Source organism: Myodes glareolus, chromosome 25, assembly GCF_982192425.1.
Source record: "Myodes glareolus chromosome 25, mMyoGla1.1, whole genome shotgun sequence".
NCBI classification, from domain to species: domain Eukaryota; kingdom Metazoa; phylum Chordata; class Mammalia; order Rodentia; family Cricetidae; genus Myodes; species Myodes glareolus.
This window is the reverse complement of record NC_142050.1, coordinates 2,393,615-2,413,713: the sequence shown is the minus strand read 5'-3', so window position 1 is coordinate 2,413,713 and position 20,099 is coordinate 2,393,615. Positions and strand designations below refer to the sequence as shown.

The following is a 20,099-nucleotide window of genomic DNA, read 5'->3' as shown; positions in this document are numbered from 1 at the left end:
ATTTGGAAAGAAGGGAAATTAGAGTCTTACCTGGGGTCATCCTTGTGGATTTCCAGTAATTTCCCTAGTGCCATGTTTCTCGCTAATCCTTTAATGGCTCCCTCAACCAAGATAGCTCTCTTCTCTCTCCCTCTCTGTCCTTCCCCTTCTTGAGCATCCTGTTCCCTCATGTTCTCTTCCTCCCTCCCTTTCTCCCTTTGCACTCTCCTTCCCTCCCCCTTCTTCTTCCCTCTCCACACTCCCATTTTTTTTCAGGAGATGTGGTTTGTGTCATCTTCCCAGGGGAATTCATGTGTGTCTCTGTTAGGGTTCTCCTTGTAACCTAGTTTCTCTAGGAGTGTGGACTATAGGCTGGTTATCCTTTGCTTTATGTCTAATATCCACTTATGATATTTTGAATACCATATTTGTCTATCTGAGTCTGGGTTACCTCACTCAGGATGTTTTTTTTTCTAGTTCTATCCTTTTACAAGCAAATTTCAAGATGTCATTGCTTTTTATTGCTGAGTAGTGCTCCATTGTATAAGTGTATCATCGTTTCTTTATCCATTCTTTCGTTGAGGAGCACCTAGGTTGTTTCCAGGTTCTGGATATTAAGAATAATGCTGCTATGAACACAGTTGAGCCAGTGTCCTTGTGATATGAGTGAGCATTCTTTGGGTATATGCCTAAGAGTGGTATTGCTAGATCTTGAGATAGACTGATTCCCAATTCTGAGAAACTACCACACTTATTTCCAAAGTGGTTGTATGAGCTTGTCCTCCCACCAGCAAGGGAGGAGTGTTTCCCTTACTCTGCATCCTCTCCAGCTTAAGCTATAATTGGTGTTCTTAGCCATTCTGACAGGGGTAAGATGAAATTTCAGAGTCATTTTGATTTTGATTTCCCTAATGGCTAAGGATGTTGAGCAATACCTTAAGTGTCTTTCAAACATTTGCATTTTTCTGTTGAGAATTCTCTGTTTAGATCTGTTCCCCATTTTTGATTGTATTATTTTGTAATTTGATGTCTAGTTTCTTGAATTCTTAATATATTTTGAAGATCAGTCTTCTGATGTGGGATTAAGCAACAGCAGAAAGGATGCATAAACTGGCCTTCCCCTGTAAACAGATTGATGACTACTTTGATTGTGATCATAGAACCTTCATTCAGCAGCGGATGGAAGCAGGCTCAGAGACCTACAGGAAGTACTGGGCCTAGCTATCGGTAAACAGTTTAAAAGAGAGTAGAGCAATAATATGAGCAAAGGGGTCAAGACAATGATGGTGATACCCATAGAAACAGTTGACCTAAGCTAGCTAGAGCTCACTGACTCTGAACTGATTGCAGGAAAACCTGCATAGGACCAAACTTGGCCCACTAAATGTTGAAGACAGTTGTATGGATTGGGAAGACTATGAGACCACTGACAGTGGGACCAGGATTTGTCCCTAGCATCTTGGAGCACATTCTCTTTGGAGGAAAACCTTGCTCAGCCTAGATATAAGGGAGAGCGCCTTGGTCTTGCCTCAAAGTGAAGTGTCAGACTTTGTTGACTCCTCATGGGAAGGAGTGGATGGAGGAGTGGGGTGGAGGAAGGTAAGGGAAGTGGGAGGAAGGGAAGGAGTGGGAATGGGGATAGCTATGTAAAATGAGAAAAGATTGTAATAAAAAATTAAAAATAAAAAATTAAAAATAAGCAAATAAAGAAAGAAAAAAAGAAGGTCAAATTATGCACAGAAAAATTAAAGACCTTCAGAGTGAAGCAGGTATTAAATTTGAACAGAAGAGTTGACTGTAGGGCCAAAGGATGTTCATGGGGTTTCAAAAGTAAATGAAAGACATAATGATAAGGCAGTGCTGCCTTGGGAAGAGCTGCATAGGCTATGTCTGTGGAGCAGCAGATAGCGGGGTGTGTTTTTAAAGAGATAGAATTGACTGAGATCAAAATGTACTCAATATTACAGATCCTCAATAGCATGTTTTGTAAGCAATTGTTCAAGGACTCGTAAACTTTATAGTGATACCACTGTGATATGTCCAGGTAGAATTTCGTTGGAGGTGAGAATTTTTATTTCATCGGTCCTTCACCTTGAGATGAGTAGGACTTTATCACCTCTTTAAATCACTTTTAGACTGCCCTGGAGTTGACTATTGGTTAACTTGCATATTTATGGGACCAGTACCTTAGAGTCAGAATTTATTACCGAGTATGTGAGGCAAACTATCGAGAACATAAAAAAACTTCTCTGTCTTCTACAATAACACACATTGGAGCTTGACGATCAAGCTTAACATGTGAAAGAATCAGGTCACAATGGATATGTGGCTGTGAGCTGATGTCAGACAGCCATATTTTAAAAGTTATTATGTTATTTGATGGGTTACTAGGGCCATTTTATTTGATAAGCATTGAAGAGTCTCTTTTTAGTGAGGGTATAAGTTTGTATTGAGTTATATCCATTTAAAGGGTGTAAGTGTGTGTTCCTATCCATGTTAATTGGGAAGCCAAGATAGGCAGCATCTTCAGAAGCCAGTTGCTTAAGAAAAACATTAGATTGTTTAGGAGTTTATGAGATATTTTGGATGACAAGACAATAGAGAAGTTTAAGGGAAGCAAAGTGGTTGTTAGGAGTAACTTAAGAACATAGGAAAGATGTCACGTTACTTGCACTAGTAGAAAAATGATCACATAGACACCAGAACTGACATCCACTTTTATTTTAATGAAGGACATAATCCATATTTTTACGGAAGTTCCAGAAATTGTATTACCTCATCCCAAGTGAAATCCACAAGATCACCTTGAAGAAAGAGATCAAGAATGAAATCTCTAAGTTGGGTACTGGTGATCTCTTTAGTGTTAGAAGGAAAATATGAGGGAAGATTTCGGAGGACAATATCAAAAAAGTGGTGAGCATGATGGATAGCGTTCGACGATGAATTCATGAGCTTAAGACTTAGGGATCGATATTTGTAACAACAACCGCTGATCACAGGCAGACTCAAGACTGGTGTAGGCTATTGAATCTTGCACTGGCAGAGACAAAATGAATGCAGCGGCAGGAGATCTCGGAACAGTCACACAAGGGAGTCAGAGAACTTGGTGGAAGTTGGTTCAGATAGTCTTCAGAAGTCTCTCATTCTGTGAAAGAACCTTGAGATATTACTTAATCCTCTAAAGAGAACTTTTCCTTTAGTGAAAAGAGATATGATTGAAGATTACCCTAGGTCTCAACTTGATCTTGTTCTCACAAGTATTGTTTTAGTTTGCTGTCATCCTGAATTCACTACAAAATATCACTTCTAACAACTATATTGCTTTTTGGGATAGCCCATACACTTTTGTCACTAATAGCCTTGATGGTTAGTCCCAGAGATGTCCCACACAGCGCAAGCCAACGTATTCCACAATTCAATTAAAAAATTCTGTCTCAAGAAATGTCCTTTTATATGGGACCCTTAAAGGGCTGAGAAATATTTTTGGGGGGGTAGATATATGATAAGTACTACTGTGAAAAAAACCAGGACGATTGAGACTCTTATATTACCTGGTACAGAGCTCTCTAATATTTGTTATCTCAAAGAAGAACATGAAACCATGGATATAAGGGACATCTAAGCATGTAGAAAATACTTTTCAGAACACATTAAGCTGTAATGCAGCATTCAGTTGAGAGTATTGTTCATGACCATGGATCTTCGTCCCATAGTTTGCACTGCACTTAAATCACATCACAGATGAACATAAGACATTTTATTGCAGACACTGTAATGTCTCTGAGGGACTTGAGACAAGAAACTTCTTGGTTCTAAAGCCAACAGTGAGAGAGGAAGAACACTGGGTACAGAGACTAAATGTTACAAGGAGAAACTTACCAATCTTGGGACCTCAGATGAACAAACTCAGTCTCAGGAGGGCTGGCCAAAAGAGAAAAGAAAGATGAGTAGAGAATAAAGAAAAACAACAGACACAGATTCACCCAAGACAACTTGGCATGGTATGCTGAGTTACATTTTGTGAACTGATACTGAAATGAGAAACATAAACATTTCTTTCTCCCTTGTGTGCTAAGTAGTTAGGCCTCTTTGACCTAGTCATCCATATCTTATCAGAGAGTTGTCATATTTTTGTCAGGAATTCTCAATGTCCAGGCAAAAAAGGTACTTCAACAAACAGGCCTATGATTGAAGGTCTGCCTTACTGTTTGGAGCTATCTCATGGTCCCAAGAAAGACTTTAATAGATGAAATGCAATTGTTAGCAATATGAGCCCAGTTGCCAGTTATGCATAGCAGTGTGCCCAATTGTTTAATCTATTTGGGTGCTTATAAAATATACAGGAATAGAGGAAATATTATAAAGTAAATCTTTTAGTATTTTAAAAATTAAAAATTTTATACTCCATTACCAAAGTGATGTAAACTTCAAATGATCAAAAATAAATATATCTCTAAAATCTCCCTATGTTTCTAGACTTCATATAAAGTAATTCAAAAACCAATGAAGAAATCATACACACATGAAAATTAGAAAACATGTAATAATTGTCTTTCTTGGTCTGGGTTACCTCAAACAAAATGATGCTTGCTAGTTCCATCCATTTGCCTGCAAAATTTAAGATGTTGTTATTTTATTCTGATGTGTAGTACTCCATTGTGTAAATGTACCACATTTTCCCTATCCATTCTTCGGTCGAGGGGCATTTAGGTTGTTTCCAGGTTCTGGCTATGACAAACAATGCTGCTATGAACATTGTTGAGCACATGTCTTTGTAGCATGATTGAGTATCCTTTGGATATACGATCAAAAGTGGTATTACTGGGTCTTGAGGAAGATTGTTTCCTAATTTTCTGAGAAATCGCAACACTGACATCCAAAGGGGTTGTACCAGTTTGCAGTCCCACCAGCAATGCAGGAGTGTTCCCTTTACCCCACAACCTTTCCAGCATAAGCTGTCATCAGAGATTTTGATCTTGGCCATTCTTACAGGTGTAAGATGGAATCTCAGAGTTGTTTTGATTTGTATTTCTCTAATGACTAAGGATGATGAACATTTCCTTAAGTGTCTTTTAGCCATTTAGATTCCTCTGTTGAGAGTTCTCTGTTTAGGTGAGTACTCCATTTTTTATTCAATTATTTGTTCTTTTGATGGCCAATTTGAGTCATTTGAGTTCTTTGTATATTTTGGAGATCAGACCTCTGTCTGACATGGGGTTAGTGAAATATCACATGTACCCACTCATAAGTGGTTTTTAAACATAAAAACGAAAACCAACCCACAAATCACAATCCCAGAGAACCTAGACAACAAAGAGAATCCTAAGAGAGATACACGTAAATCTAACCTACACAGGAAGTAGAAAAAGACAAGATCTCCTAAGTAAATTTGGAGTATGGGGAACTTGAGAGAGGGTTGAAGGGGAGGGGAGAGACAGGGAGGGAAGCAGAGAAAATGCAGAGCTCAATAAAAATCAATAAAAAAAATTAGAAAACAATTTGAGCCAATAAAAAATATAAACATCATGTTTTAGAGTGTAATTAAAGTGAAACAGAAATTTTAGTTTTGAATGAAGTTAAAAATAGAAAGTCTTATATAGACAGAGAACATTTTAAATCAATGGTCTTTTTTTCATTAGAAACTAGAGATGGTAGCCAGTTATACTCAGAGCAATGGGAGAGAAGAAAATAGTAAATATAAAAATAGAAAGTAATGCTTTAAAAATTCAAATGTGTCTCAGTTCTCAGAGCACGTGCCTAGCCTGCCTGAGGCCCTGGGATGATGCCCAGTACTGAATTATCCAGGGGCAAAGCTGCGCAAGTGCAATCCCCACTTTTGGAAGGTAGAAGATGTTCCTCAAGGTTATCTATGAATACATAGCAAGTTGGGGAAAAATTTGAACTTGTTCTCAAAAGACCAGAATGAGACAAATAAAAAGAAAATAAAAAGAAACTTTCAGTGCAAATGTATCATTTTGCACACAGATCAAACTGTGCCTACACTTGAGTGATTCCCCCCCCCCCTTCCTTGGATAGTGATCTCACTCTGCTATCACTGCAAATCAAGGTACAGTGAGTTTTAAGGACAGTCTGGCCAGACTCACGCCTACCATGTCGCTTGCCACCACAAACTGGTGGGTCTGATAGCTTGTGTCTTTCCACCTCTCACTGCATGAAGGGCAGCAGTTTGCTACTTTTCTGATGGCCCTGGGAGTCGGGGTTTGGATTTTCAAGCTAATGAGCTTCAGATGAGCTCTGGGCTTAAGCCAGTGTTATAATGGGGTGAAACTCTTGGAACCCTTAGCAAGAGAGGGAATGAGCTGTGCTTTGGCAAGGACTTGAATCTTTAAGGACCAGATGGTATCTTGTGGCAGATGAATTGCAAGCTAAATTCAAGGATCTTGACCACTCTGAGACATGTTCTGCATAATGTCTGCAATCTTGAATATGACAGATTTTACCCCAGTGAGTAACCTAGGTTATAGATAAAGTTATCCTTAATGTAGAAGTATAGTTACATGAATCTGATAAGATCACATGTACTTTTAGAAGTAGAGAATGTCCCCGAGGAGAAAAGAAACAGATTTTCCATAACAGGGTCTGATATGGCACAGCTAGCCTGGGGGTTGTGAGGCTGTCTGAAAAGGAGTGAGGCTGGCCTCTACTTGCTGAGTGCGGCTTCGCCCTGACAGCCAACAAGGAAAGAAGGAACTCGGTACAACACACAAGAGAACAAATTCTGCCACAAACCTGAATCATTCTGAGATTGATTTTTCTCTTGAGTTTCTAGTAAAAAATGTAATCTCACTGAAACTGTCCTGTCAGACTTGGGAACCCAGAGAATTCATCCACACCATAAGTTTAGGTGCCTGAAAACTAGGAAATACTTCCTGATCAACTAAGTTGGTGAAACTTTTTGAATTTTCCTATAGAAAACTAAGATGGAGTCCTAAAATATTAACAAATCAACCACAAAAAAGGAAAAATAATAATACATTGCCAATAAATAAAGAATATAACACCTTGGTCAAAAGAGGTTCAGTTTGCATTTGCTAAGTTTGCATTAGAAGAGGAAAAATCAACATAATTTTTCATGGGAACAGACTAAAGAAAGTCTCAACACTGAGGATGAAAATAAACAAAAAGTTCCACCCTTACCAAGATGCTATCTGCAGTTGGTTGCTGCTGGGAAAGGGAAAATTCATTGTCTCCAATGGCTTGTCAGGTACATCAACCACAACCCAGGGAAGGCCCCATTCCCAGGAGAAGTTAGCCATCAGAAAATGGACTCCATATGTGTGTGCTTTGCTTTGTTTGGATGTTTTTTGTCTTGCTAGGTCTTTTCATTTCTTTGTATTGTTTTATATTGTTTTTGACAGAGAGAGACATGAAGTTGTATGGGCATGGAGGTGAAGAGAATATGGGAGGAGTTAGAGACTGGGAAGAGATATGATTGAAATACACTTCTAAAAAAATTAAACAAAGAAAAAAAGCTATCAGATCATAACAATTAAAGTTTAAAAATAACAAAATTTAACATTCATTCATGATCCTATCACAACTCTGGAAGAGCAAAACTAGAAGGACATTTCTTATTGTAACAAAAAGCATGTACACACACTTCAAGTCAATTTGGTGCATAATAGCAAATACTGAATATTATCCAACCACCATGGAGAACTAGACAGGCTCAGCTCTGAGTATAGTGGTAACATTAATGAAAGGTCACATCCACAGCAATGGACAGACAAAGGGGATGCAATGAGTATAGCTAGCAAACAAGACTATTCCCAACTATAGTTATAGACATCACTGTTCATAGAGAAAACCCTCAAAATTCTCACCAAAAGGTAATTGTAATTGAAAACCTAGTTTAGCACAGTTATAGAATATAAGGAAAAACGCAGAAATTGTTACTTGATACACAGTACTGAGATGGAAAATGGACTTTGACAAACAACTCCACATAAAGCGATAAAAAATACTATAAATATTCTTAGAGGATATTCTCAGAGAAATAGTTATGAACTTATGTGTGAGGATTGTCTGCATAAAAAGATTAGAGTGATTGAGAGAAGCAAAGGGTGCCTGGGTAAGGGGGTCAACTCAGCTAAAGACTGAGTCAAGGCCTTTAAGAAAGTAAGTCTGTCTCTTTCAAGTGGGTCTACATTGTCAAATCAAGCCAGACAAAAATTCCAGCAAATTTTTCATACAGATTAACAAGCTGATAACGTTTTTGTTAACAGAAAAGATACCTATGATAATTTTGAAGTAAAAAAAAAAACTAGATTTGGAAACATATCACTTTTTTATTTCTTTCAAACAAACAGATAAATAACATCACCAATTGGAACAAGGGTAAGCATATACATAGATCAAAACAGAAGAACATGGCTTAGAAGTTGACACACACATGTATATAGTCAATTGATCTCTGACATAAATGTCAAGGAAATCAATGAAAAAATACTTTCAAAAAATTATATTCTATGTATAGAGAAACACTCAACTTTTAATTCAAATTATTCTTGAGAGTCTAATTCAAAACTGTTCACTGACTGACCTAAGGCTAAATACTAGAAGTAAATCACCATTGGAAGCAAATGTGACAGAGAAGTTCCATGACTACAGATAAAAGTTTGACACAATAAATATGAGAAGTACGCACCATAAAGAGAAATCATTAACAAGACTTTATAAAAGTTGTTAACTTCTGTTCCTAAATGACATCACAATTTTTTTAAAAAAAAGCTGTATTAGATTATAAAAATGTTATTAATTCATGTGTTGATCATGAACTTAGAAATAGAGTTTACTATAGTTAAGTAATAAGAAGGCAAATGACTCAATCTGAAATTGAGCAAAATATGTGAATTGATCATTTACATTAGAAAATGCCCAGTTATCTAAGAGACCACTACACCATGCACAACACCAGCATTCACAAAAAGAATGCAAATCAAACGACATTGACTATGTCTACTCACTTGCAGAAGGACTGAAAGGGGGACAAAGGGGTAGAGTAGGGGCTAAAAAATGTTTTAAGTCATGATTTTGTTGATTGTTACATAAATATTTGCATTTTTCAAAACTTATCAAACTCTGCTATTAAATGGATATATCTTATTTTAGGGATAACAGTGTTATAAATAAAAATGAAATATAAATGATGATTAGGTATAATGTATGATATAATAATGTAATAAGTATATTTAATACATAAAATCTAGCTTAAAAGATCTTTATGGGTTATTTGGTACAAAAATGTATTGGAGCACATATTTGATGCTATTAACTTAACTTACTAAAATGATCAAAACTAGAAATGAGATGGTAAGGAAGTGAAAGAGAAAATTGACATATAGTGCAATTATATGTCAAAGCATGTGCATCTATGTGCATCTATATGTATCTATGTGCATCTATGTGCAATTATTGCATATTTTCCAGGGGAAAAATGTAACTAAAATGTATTCTATAAAAAAATTGACAAAAATTGAGCACTTCCAATGAAATTTAAGTGGCAAGTATTAAGAATTGATGAGGTTTCTAGAAAACTTTCTGATATTTAAATATATTAATATTGTAATACATTATTTACTTAATATTAAATATATAAAGTGCTTTTATTCTGTGGCAAAATTAACTTTAAGTATATTCATGTTAGCAAATAGCAAATATGGAAGGGTACAAACAAAGTGTGCATGCTATCAGGATGGTGGTCTTTACGGTGGGTCTATCTATCAATAGGTTCAAATTAAATAATCAATTAAAAATTAGCAAAGAATATGAACAACATTTTTATAAAATAAAAATCCCATAGAACACAAGCACAGAAAGCACTCTGGCCATTGTATAAATGGAAATGAACCGCTGTGTTATTTAATATTCTCAGACTGGCAAATTAAGAAGACACATACTTCCAAGTTTGAAGATATTGTACAAAAATAACAACTCCCTTATACATAGACAGAGAAGACATAAATTAAAAATATTTTAAGATATGTGATAATTTTCAAAATGCATTTCCTATAATCTGTTGGAAATAGTTTCATGCCATGCACATGCATATCTATCAGCGCATTGTTTGTAGGAGCACCAGATTGACAATGGAGGGAACGGAGGGTAAATAGCCGTCCTTCACCCTTCCATGGTAGGCTGTGTCATGGACACAAATATAATATAATTTAAAGTGAATAAAATCAAGTGTCACATTTTTTCATGTAGGTGGGTGGGTATACAAATAGAGATAGATAGATAGATAGATAGATAGATAGATAGATAGATAGATAGATAGATAGATAGACAAATAGATGATAGAGCAAGCTCAAATTTTTCATAATATAAGCTTAAAACATAAAAATGTTTTTTTCTAAACTTTTGCTAATAGTAGTTTTTAAAATAGAAAGATATCTAAAATCACCTGATAAGTATTGAACACTAAAGCTTCCTTTGTGTTATTGATTGAGAAAAATCTATTGCTATACTGCCAATGTTCTGTTCTGTGTAATTAGTCTGATCAAAATTTTATGAGGGATAGATTTTTTTTAAAGATTGAATCCGTGTCTAAGAATTGATCAAACTACAGCATAGTTGAACTTGTCACACCAACTGTCTTCAAGGTCAATACCGATCACTACATTATTGTCATATATACACTGTAAAAGTGGAACAAATTATTGGCTCAACTCAGTTCCACAGCCAGCCCAGCTCCTTTGAGGCTCATAAATAATGTTATTTCCAAAGCTTTCCTCTGTCCAGTTTCCAAAGGTAAAACTATAGAGATGGCAGAGCTTGCTCATAATGAGTTAACAGCAGGAATGGAAAAATTCAGAGAGGGAAAATTGGTGGACTCTAATAGTCACATGAGAAGAAACAATATAGTAACCGGAAAATTCTATGACAAATATTATATTCTTATCTATTATGCATCGCTGACATTTGAACACTTTTATAATGAATGGATGCTTTTAAACAAACACTCTGTGGCAAATTTTCATTTCTTTCCATATGATTACAGTTAATTACTATAATTTGGATGAATCAGAAGTATGACTGTTAAATGGCTGGAGGGGGCACTGTACTCGTGTGGGCATTTAAAATACGTAGACAAAAAATTAGATTTAGGCTTATTATTTTCCTTAGCCAGTTCCCACACTGTCACATGAAACTCAAGAATGCACGAACTGGTCATCAACCGAGAAGAGTGAAATGACACACTCCATGTATTTAACAGAGAGGAATTCTGAATAGCCTCTAAACTTCTGCTTTTAAGTAGTGCCCTTTGGCTCATGCTGCTAGAAAGAGAAGCAAACAGCCTCGTAATTGTGAAGGCAAGATGTTCTCTCAAAATAGGCTTTTCCAAATTAGACAGAAATTGTAAAGGATCCTTCTAGAACTTTTGAAATAGTGTCTAAGTCGGGCAACAGCAGTGTGAAGGGGATCAAATGAGACCCAAAATGGAAGAGACTCAGATCATTTTACCCATGAATATTTCCTGCTGGTGAATATGTAGTGTGCTACACAGGGAGAACACAGAAGAGAAACTGGAAGTCAGAACCTACTGCAAAGAATGACAGTGCTGTTCAGGAATAGTTGGGTGAGGGTGAACAGACTTGAAAGCAAACTGGATACACTGTATGCCTGAGTTTGACATGAAGTAATTGTCATATCTGCTTTGACTTGGCTGTATTTATTTGCTGTATTTATTTATTTGTTGAGATAAGTTCTTTTTATTCTGAAGTATAGACTAGGCTAACCTTGAAACCAAGATCTTTCTGCTTCAGGCTTCCAGCTGCCGGGAATACAGCTGTGTGCCACCACATCAAACCTCCTAAGTTAACTGTTCACACACTGATGGCAGCGCTTCTCAAAGGCTACTATTTTATGCCACCATCACTCTAGGCAACTCTTAGAAACTTTCATCTCCTTTAAAATTCTCTACAGATTTTCAGAAAAAGGCAATCTTATTAACGGCTAGCCCAAGTACTGTACTCACAATGGCTGTAGAAAAAAAAAACAAGAAAGAAAGAAAGAAAGAAAGAAAGAAAGAAAGAAAGAAAGGAAGGAAGGAAGGAAGGAAGGAAGGAAGGAAGGAAGGAAGAAAGGAAGGAAGGAAGAAATTTAATTTAAAAAAAAAAATACTATAGCATGGAGACCAAAGCTACACAGTAGACAAAGGTAGACCGGGATACACTTTCTAACCCAAAGAAATAAAAGTATAGCCACTTAGAAGGAAGTGAGTTTATGCATATTATAGTCAGTATAGTCAGTACTCTTGCTAATTAGCATGCTGTGTTCATAAGTATACACTGAAGGATTAAATGTGCAGTAACGAAGGAACACAATCCTCCTGATATTCCATGGTGAGCAAATCAATCCTAGTGACTTCTGCTACTTCCTTCTCAAGAATCTGAAAACCCTGTCTCCTATTCATCATCTCATAGTAGCACTGGAAACGACTGAGAATGACTAAAAATTTACATAAGAATGCTGACTTCTTAGGTGCTGGCAAAAGGAAGTAGTGATATGGAAGCTATGCTTCTGATGATCAAAGCCAGAAGATGGGAGCAAGGTGAGGGAGACGCACAGGAACCTGGTGATGCATTCATTACCCTGTGGACCTGGGAGGAATACAAACGTCAAGGACACTGCATGGGTATTCTGCAGAGTATTTTTCATGTACTTAATAAAGAATATGACAAGTTCAGATATTTTGATGGATTTATCCACCTCACCATCTATGGTGTGAGAATATTGTTTTGAAGTAACAAATTTATTTGGAAAAATATGTTTCCCATTCAAGCTAAGTTAGTTTTCAGTGAAGTGACACTTGGTGTATCAACCACACACCAGAGCAGTCGCATGACAAGGAATAATCAGACAACCCAAACTAGACTTCCTGTTGTGGTTGTTTAAAAGAGAGAGATAAAATGAAATTGGGTGGGTAGAGAGGTAGCAAAAATCTGAGATGTGAAGGTGAATATGATCCAAATATAATATATGGAATTCTTAAAGATAAATAAAAAATATTTTTAAAGTTTATTAAAAATTCTGTAAAATTCTAGGATGTGTCATCACCAGGAACACAGAATAAATATAATGTATGCCTTAATTAATATAGTAATAGTAACAGTAGAATAGTTATAATTATGGAGCTACTATTTAGTCAGTTTTCTGTTGCTATGGCCAAACACTTTAGATAATCCATTTAAAGGGTAAAGATTTGTGTTGGCTCACACAATCAGATATTTGAATCCAGTAACCAGCCTCATTGCCCAAGGCCTGTGATGTAAAAGAAAGTCTGGAAATACGCAATAAAACAATCATTTCCTGGTGACCAGGAAGGGAAACAGGAAAACTGGGGTCCCAATACATCTCAACTGGTGTGCTTCTAACAACATAATTTAACATAATTCATAACTCCTTCTGAATGTCATCTCCTAACAGTTCCACAACCTGACAAAAAAGCTCCATACTTAGAACAATGTGTTATCATATAGACCTGGGGAGACACATACCCCTCCACAAAAGGCACACAGAAGGAAAAGACAAGTTAGCAGAGAGGTCCTAGGCATAGAGCCTGTGTGAAACTAAACTTTTGTTAAAGGAAAATGAAGTTCGTGGGTCTTACTGTTTTAGAAAATAAGAAACTGGGAAGGTTTTAAATTAAGGATTTGAGCACTATAAAATAAAATAAGAAAGTCTTAAGGATGTGTTTAAATACAAAACCAAAGATAGAGGAATCATTTTGAGGGTTCAATCATCTACTAAATCTACCTATCTTTATAAGCACCTGGGTATCAAATAAATAACCGTAGGTTCACCCATGAGTTCAGTGAACACACTCTTTCCTAGGTTTGAGCCAGATGTCTCTCTATAGCAACTGACTTTAATATACCTTCACTCTAACATGAGGGTTCTCACAGCAGTGCAGTCTCTAAGACAAGGTCAATTATATTGTCTATATAGTCTATTATAATGCAACAAGCTACTCCCAAATATTAGCGCTTGAAAATAGTGAAGTGCCTGAAGTCTAAATACAGTATAGATATGTGAATCTAGATTAGAACCTTTCATGAGCTTGTAGTCAATGTGTTTGTGAATTAGTCATCTATGGACATGCAATAAATGGTTATTGGTATGAAATCCAGGTTTCTTGCCAAATATACATGCACAGAGTGTGACAGCTAGCTTTCTCTGGAGCAGGTGATCCAAGAAGAGGAGGAAGTAACCCATGATATCTCTTACTTTATACACAAACCACCATTTTCATGGAATCCTGTTACCTAGAATTAAGTCACAAAGTCTAGGTGCAATAAGGTAAGGAATATCTGGACATTGATGATTCACAGCTGATCACAACTACAACTTTTGAGAATGAACTCCACATCCCTGAACTGGGAAATCAATAATTTGTAATATACTCACAGTAAAAGAGAGTCCACTGGAGATATTCCTAAAAGAGAAAAGGTAGTAACGTAAGAACTTTTGGTTCATAGAACCTGATAGAAAGAAAAATAAACCTAAGTTTTTCCTGTACCTCTGCTCCTTTACTTATGAATCTTAGGTTGCTTCATCTAATCCCAATAGATTATCATTACCCTATCACTTTCATATTTCTCATATGATAACCACAACACAACACACATACATTTTTTTCTCTCTGCCTACACATAACTTTAAAAGAAATAAAGGACTAGAATTCTTCTTAGCTGTCCACGAATATATCTATTTCCTACAACAGAGGCACATCATTGATATCTATTGAGGCAGAGTTAACGTGGAAACAGTCTCAATTCATTGCCCTTGAAAAAGCCTAGACAGTACTAAAAACCAAAACCAAAATCAGTCTCCATTATTTACGGCTCTTCTATTGGCAGCTGCACCTGTACAATGGGTTTCTCTAGTTTTCTCATCATGTTGCATGTATAAAAAAATGTGTTGTTTTAGCTTCCAAAGATTCCATTATTTCCCATCAATAACAATGGGAAAGATGAGATGTTTCCAATAAATTGAAAGAAAGGAGAGAGAGCGCTCCATGATCACTATCTATTCCATTACACGTTTTATGAAATGAAAGTGGCTAAAATTAGTGCCTTCTTTAATTAAAATTAAAGTAATTATATTCTGTCCCAACCCCCTGTAAAATTTGAAATATCAAAGAAAAATTATCAATCTTCTGAAGCATTGTCCTAATATTTTGTATGTTCTCAGAGATATTCTAAGTTTCTCAGTCACCAATTTTCAGAGACATCTTCACTTTTGATTAAGAAAACTAAGTGTGAAGCATTATATACAAGAAACTGCAATTAGAAGTGGTGTCAAACCGCACCAGTGTATTAGCATTGGGTTGTTATGTGCATAGAAAGATGTTGTCTTCATCTTTATTCTCACAAAATTACCACCGAAATACAGAAAACTATAGCAAGTTTCTCTACTATAAGAGAGTGGAAATATGAGCCAAGACCTGTAGATTTAAGACTGATTTTCTGAGAATAAAAACAGAACTGATTCTATAGAACCCAACACTGAGGTCAGGCAAAAGTGGGTCAGTTTAAGTGACCATTTCATGACTTGCCTCAAAGTTTACAGAATTTTTCTAACCAATGTTCATTACTGAGAAAAAATATTCCTTCCTCAATTATTCCTCATACTGTCATTTCATCTGTCAATATTATTAATTACGGTTTATGAAAATATTCTATCCTAATTTGCTTCTTAGGTCATCAATTTATATGTTGTTTGCTGACAAACCTGTCATTTCTTTTTATTTCCTGTCAGTCATTCTGTTAGTTGAAGTGTAGAAACACAATTAGTTTTTTCTAAATTTTCTAAATATCTAATTCACATTGCTAAAGTTTATTCCATAGCCATCATGAAACTGTTGTAATTAATCCTTTCGTGGGTTGAGTTCTTTTCCAAATTCTTTATAGTAAGAGTGAAAGGGTGATACAGAAAATATATAATAACACAACTTGGGCTCCACCCTGTTACAATGGATAGATACTGTGAGTGATAATGCACTGGAATCTGTGCCTACTAACGAACCACATATCTTGATATTGGGCATCACCAGAACTTGGAAATAATGAGGAAGGCACATGCATGCACTTGTAATCCTAACACTCCAGAGGATAAGGCAGGATGCCAGTTTGAGGCCAGCCTAGTCTATGTGGAAGATTCTGTTTCAAAAAAGAAAACAAACAAATATTTTACCAAAGTTAAAATAATCTGGGCTAAAGGTAATGGAAGTCACCAACTTCTCTTTCTTCTCTTATCAAAAAAAAATTAAGAGACAATTAGGATACTGATACCTGATCCTGAGAACATAGAAAATGCTAAATAATTACAATGGGAAAATAGGAGTTTCTTCTTTTTCTTTAAATTTGCATTAAAAGATTTTATTTAGGAGGCAACATTTATCAATGAATTCATGTTCCATGTCAATAATTACTCCTCCATCAGATAGCAGGATTTACAGAGATGAATTTCATAAAAACTGATGTATATTTAATTGCTAGAAATAGATCATTTGGAGCCATCACTAACTATGCAAAGGAGCCATCATGATGGAAGGGTGCATTAATGCCCTCTTACAGTGCATAGGGTGTTCAGTAGTTCTGAAAAACTGTTCATATTTTAAAATAGAAAAGACACAGTGACCCCGGAGAAAAAAGAAATACTTGAAAGTTGTTTCAGAAATGACAATTCTCTAAGCTTTCCTTTATGTACCCACAACAAAAAAGAATTCTATACAATACTTAAGTTTTTTAAATTATAAGATAAAAGCTGATATTCTTTACTCTGCTCATTGAGTCATCTTAACTTGATATAATTTTCATCTTAATTTTAATTGCTTGTCTTCTAAGAAGTTAGTATCGAAACCCATCTGTAGGTTCTATTCTTCAATTTAGAAAACTCTGTGCAATGAAACTCAAAATTCGGATACCAGGTTCAAGTAAGAGGAGAAGCCAAGAAAGAGAATTCTTCCCTAAAAATACTACGTTCTTTTGTAAAAAGAAATATTCTGTTTCTTCTAGGACAAAACCTACCAAGCTAGATAAAATCAGCAGCTGTGTCAGACACAAACACATGTACAACCGCTTGTCTGTAAGCCACACGTAATGGTTGGTGCCAGAAGATCAACATGCCACACTGCTCCCCATACACTTCCTGAGGCTTAGCTAGGAATTAAATGCAGGGCTGAAGGAGTAATTGTGTCTTTGCCTGGAATAGGGCTTGAGGGAGAACACAGGGACATCTTTAATGTTGTAAGATGCCAGTGTGAGCCTGACACTGTGACAACATTACTCACCTAATGATATCATTATCAGTATCAGCGAGGATGGGTGTCAGTGTGATTGCTGAAGGAACAAGAGTGCACAAAAGGTCCAATGATGGGTAAGCCAGTCAGGACATAATATCTTTACACTAAAAGTATGAAGAAATGTTTTATTACTAACTAAATGATTAGCATTTATTTCATTTGAATTTGGATTTTGTTTTGTGTGTTTTTCTATATTTGTTTTCCTACCTTCTTTTGCCATCAGTTCCCAAATAATCTTGTTTTGTAATGATATACATATGTACATATTTTTTTAAATGACAATTTAAAATGACTAACCCCTGAAAGCAAGGAGGAGAAAAAACACACAGCAGACATTATCCCTCTTTTACTAAAGAAAATGTAACAAAACACAATAAGGAGGAGATTTTTCTTTTCTTAAAACATTTTTTCTTAGAAAAGCATTGTGTGTAAGGTCAGTGCAAGGATTTATTGGCATGCCTTAGTTGATGTGATCCATTACCCAGCATTATGCATTATCTGTCTCCAGGTTATATTCTAATAAAAGGGGAAATAGAATGATCACTTTTTAAGGCCACATTATCTTATTCAATCTTTGGAAGTGTTCATGCATATTGAAGAGAGAATTTAGAATCCCCAAAGTTTTAATGCACTCATATTAAATAAAGAATAATCTCCTTTTTTCTGATGGATTTAATGTGTGAAGAAGAAACACCGAAATACAAAGAAAGAAAATCCAATAACATAAGCTGCACTGTCCTTAATATAGAACATGTCCACTTACTCTTAAAAAGCACGTTTTGATACACCCTAAAAAATTATATTCAACAAAACACATATACAAATAGCAGGATCATTTTACTGCAGTCCTATTTTCTTTTTGACATAAGAAGATGTGTAAAAGGCATGTGTGTGTGTGTATAAATTTTACATATATATGGAAAATGAATATGCCTTTAGTCTCCAGTAAAAGATAATGACCTTTCACTTGCTGTTTTTGTCTCGGTGCAGACTAAGATAGAAATATTACTTTTATCACATTTAAAATTTTATGTTTCATCTTAATTTGGTTAATAAGACCAATTTGGTTAAATCTACTTACATCACATTTTACCTACTTATTTGACAATTAACATATTTATATCATTTCTTACCTCATTTTTATCATGTATTATAATGAAAGCCATTTTCAGTTATAATACTAGGCAGACTTTTGTGTATAAGTAATCAGGGTAAAAAAATAGTTTAGCACAAACTGGACTTTAAATGTCTATACTACTGGAATATATTATGAGAGCTTGTTTTTTGTTTTGTTGTGTTTTAAAATAAAAAAAACAAATTTATTTAAAAATAGCATTAACAATTTTGATAGTTCTAAAGTTAAATATTTTTGAAAGCAAACCTGAGAGTTAGCTGGAAGCTGAAAAAAGCTTAATTATTTCAGTCCTACAGCCTCAGCATCATTTCTCACAGAGGCACTCCAAGTCATGTGTGACTTTGTTCCCAGCATATAAATCTATATTATTAATCTTTGAATGTCTGAGATAAAATTAGGATTAAATACCTATCAACCGCAAACCTTTCCTTAATCACTATCAGATATTTATAAGATAAACTTTATGAAAACCCATTTGCTTTGACTTGGGCATGGACTTTTACTCATCATTTTTTTCTGTATAATTCAAGCTGTCATGAAGAGGTATCTGCTTCGTGGACAGAAGTGTTCCCATACTGCCGTTTGACCTGAGAGGGTGGTGGTCAAAGACTCTGAGCTGATACTGACTTCCACATGGCCTCCACGAGGACTATTTGAGGTTGAGGCTTGGGGGCTGAAGAGTATAGTGAGAGACTGTATTTTGACTAATACTATTACGGTATTCACTTTAAACATGCATCAAGTGTTGTGTGATAAATTTAGCAAGTAGGTACACACCTAGAAACAGGCATTTACAGTAAAGTTACTATATTCACATAATCTGATTATGAGGGAGCTTTTTATTTTAAAACTTTAAAATGAAGTACAGCTTTTGACACTGGAAAGATTTGGGTATCCAAGTAACTCTTCCAGCTGAAGTTTAGAAGACCACTTAAAAATTTTTCAAGCGGGGGATGGAGAGATTGCTCAGAGGTTAAGAGAGCTCTCTGTTCCTGAGGAGGATCTGAGTTTTAATGCCAGGACCCACACAAGCAGCTTCAGAGCAATCCAATGTGGTCTTGGAGCCTCTGCATCATTTCCATGTTGTGCATACCCATACAGAAACTCGCATAAGTAAAAATCAAAACATCTTTAAAATATATCTGTTGAATAAACAAGCATCTCCTGCAGGAAAAGAAATCTAGCCATGTATAGCTGTGATGTGTTTGGAAAACTATACAGAACTTATTCTTAAGCCTTCAACCAAGTACTCTGAATCCTACATGGAGCCAGAAAAGCTTCTGGAGGTTAAATTATTAGCAGGGATCCAAGGCTGGTGCTGTCCAGAGTCAGTAACTCTCAAGGGGTGGGGAGAGAAGTGGACAAAGGACGACAAAACGAAACAACTGGGACAGGAACATGATAACTTAGTTCACATTTTTTTCTTATATAAGTATCCCTGAGAAAGTTCATCTTTATGTTAGAAAAGGTTTTAGTAGCAAAAGACTAATATATTCTACTAAATAGTTTTTCATGTAATCCACAAATATTTATTCAGCATCTATTATATTCTAAATTCGAGATTTTCATTCAAAACCCAGGAGCAGGATTAAGAGAGGTGAATAGCAGGGACACAGAAGGAGCCTTGAGCAGGGTACTGACTCTGGTTTGTCCCTA

General features: G+C 35.7%; 1 long non-coding RNA gene across 1 annotated transcript in view; it reads right to left on the bottom strand.

Moving 5' to 3' along the window:
• Positions 1–2,685: 2,685 nt before the first annotated feature.
• The window catches only part of LOC146889727 (uncharacterized), a 38,297-nt gene continuing 20,883 nt past the window's right edge, over positions 2,686–20,099 (bottom strand). Inside the window, exons 2-4 of the long non-coding RNA XR_014999966.2 lie at positions 14,410–14,437; positions 3,859–3,900; positions 2,686–3,124 (exon numbers count right to left, since the gene is read on the bottom strand). This is a non-coding gene — a long non-coding RNA (uncharacterized LOC146889727). The remainder of the gene's footprint in view (positions 3,125–3,858; positions 3,901–14,409; positions 14,438–20,099) is intronic.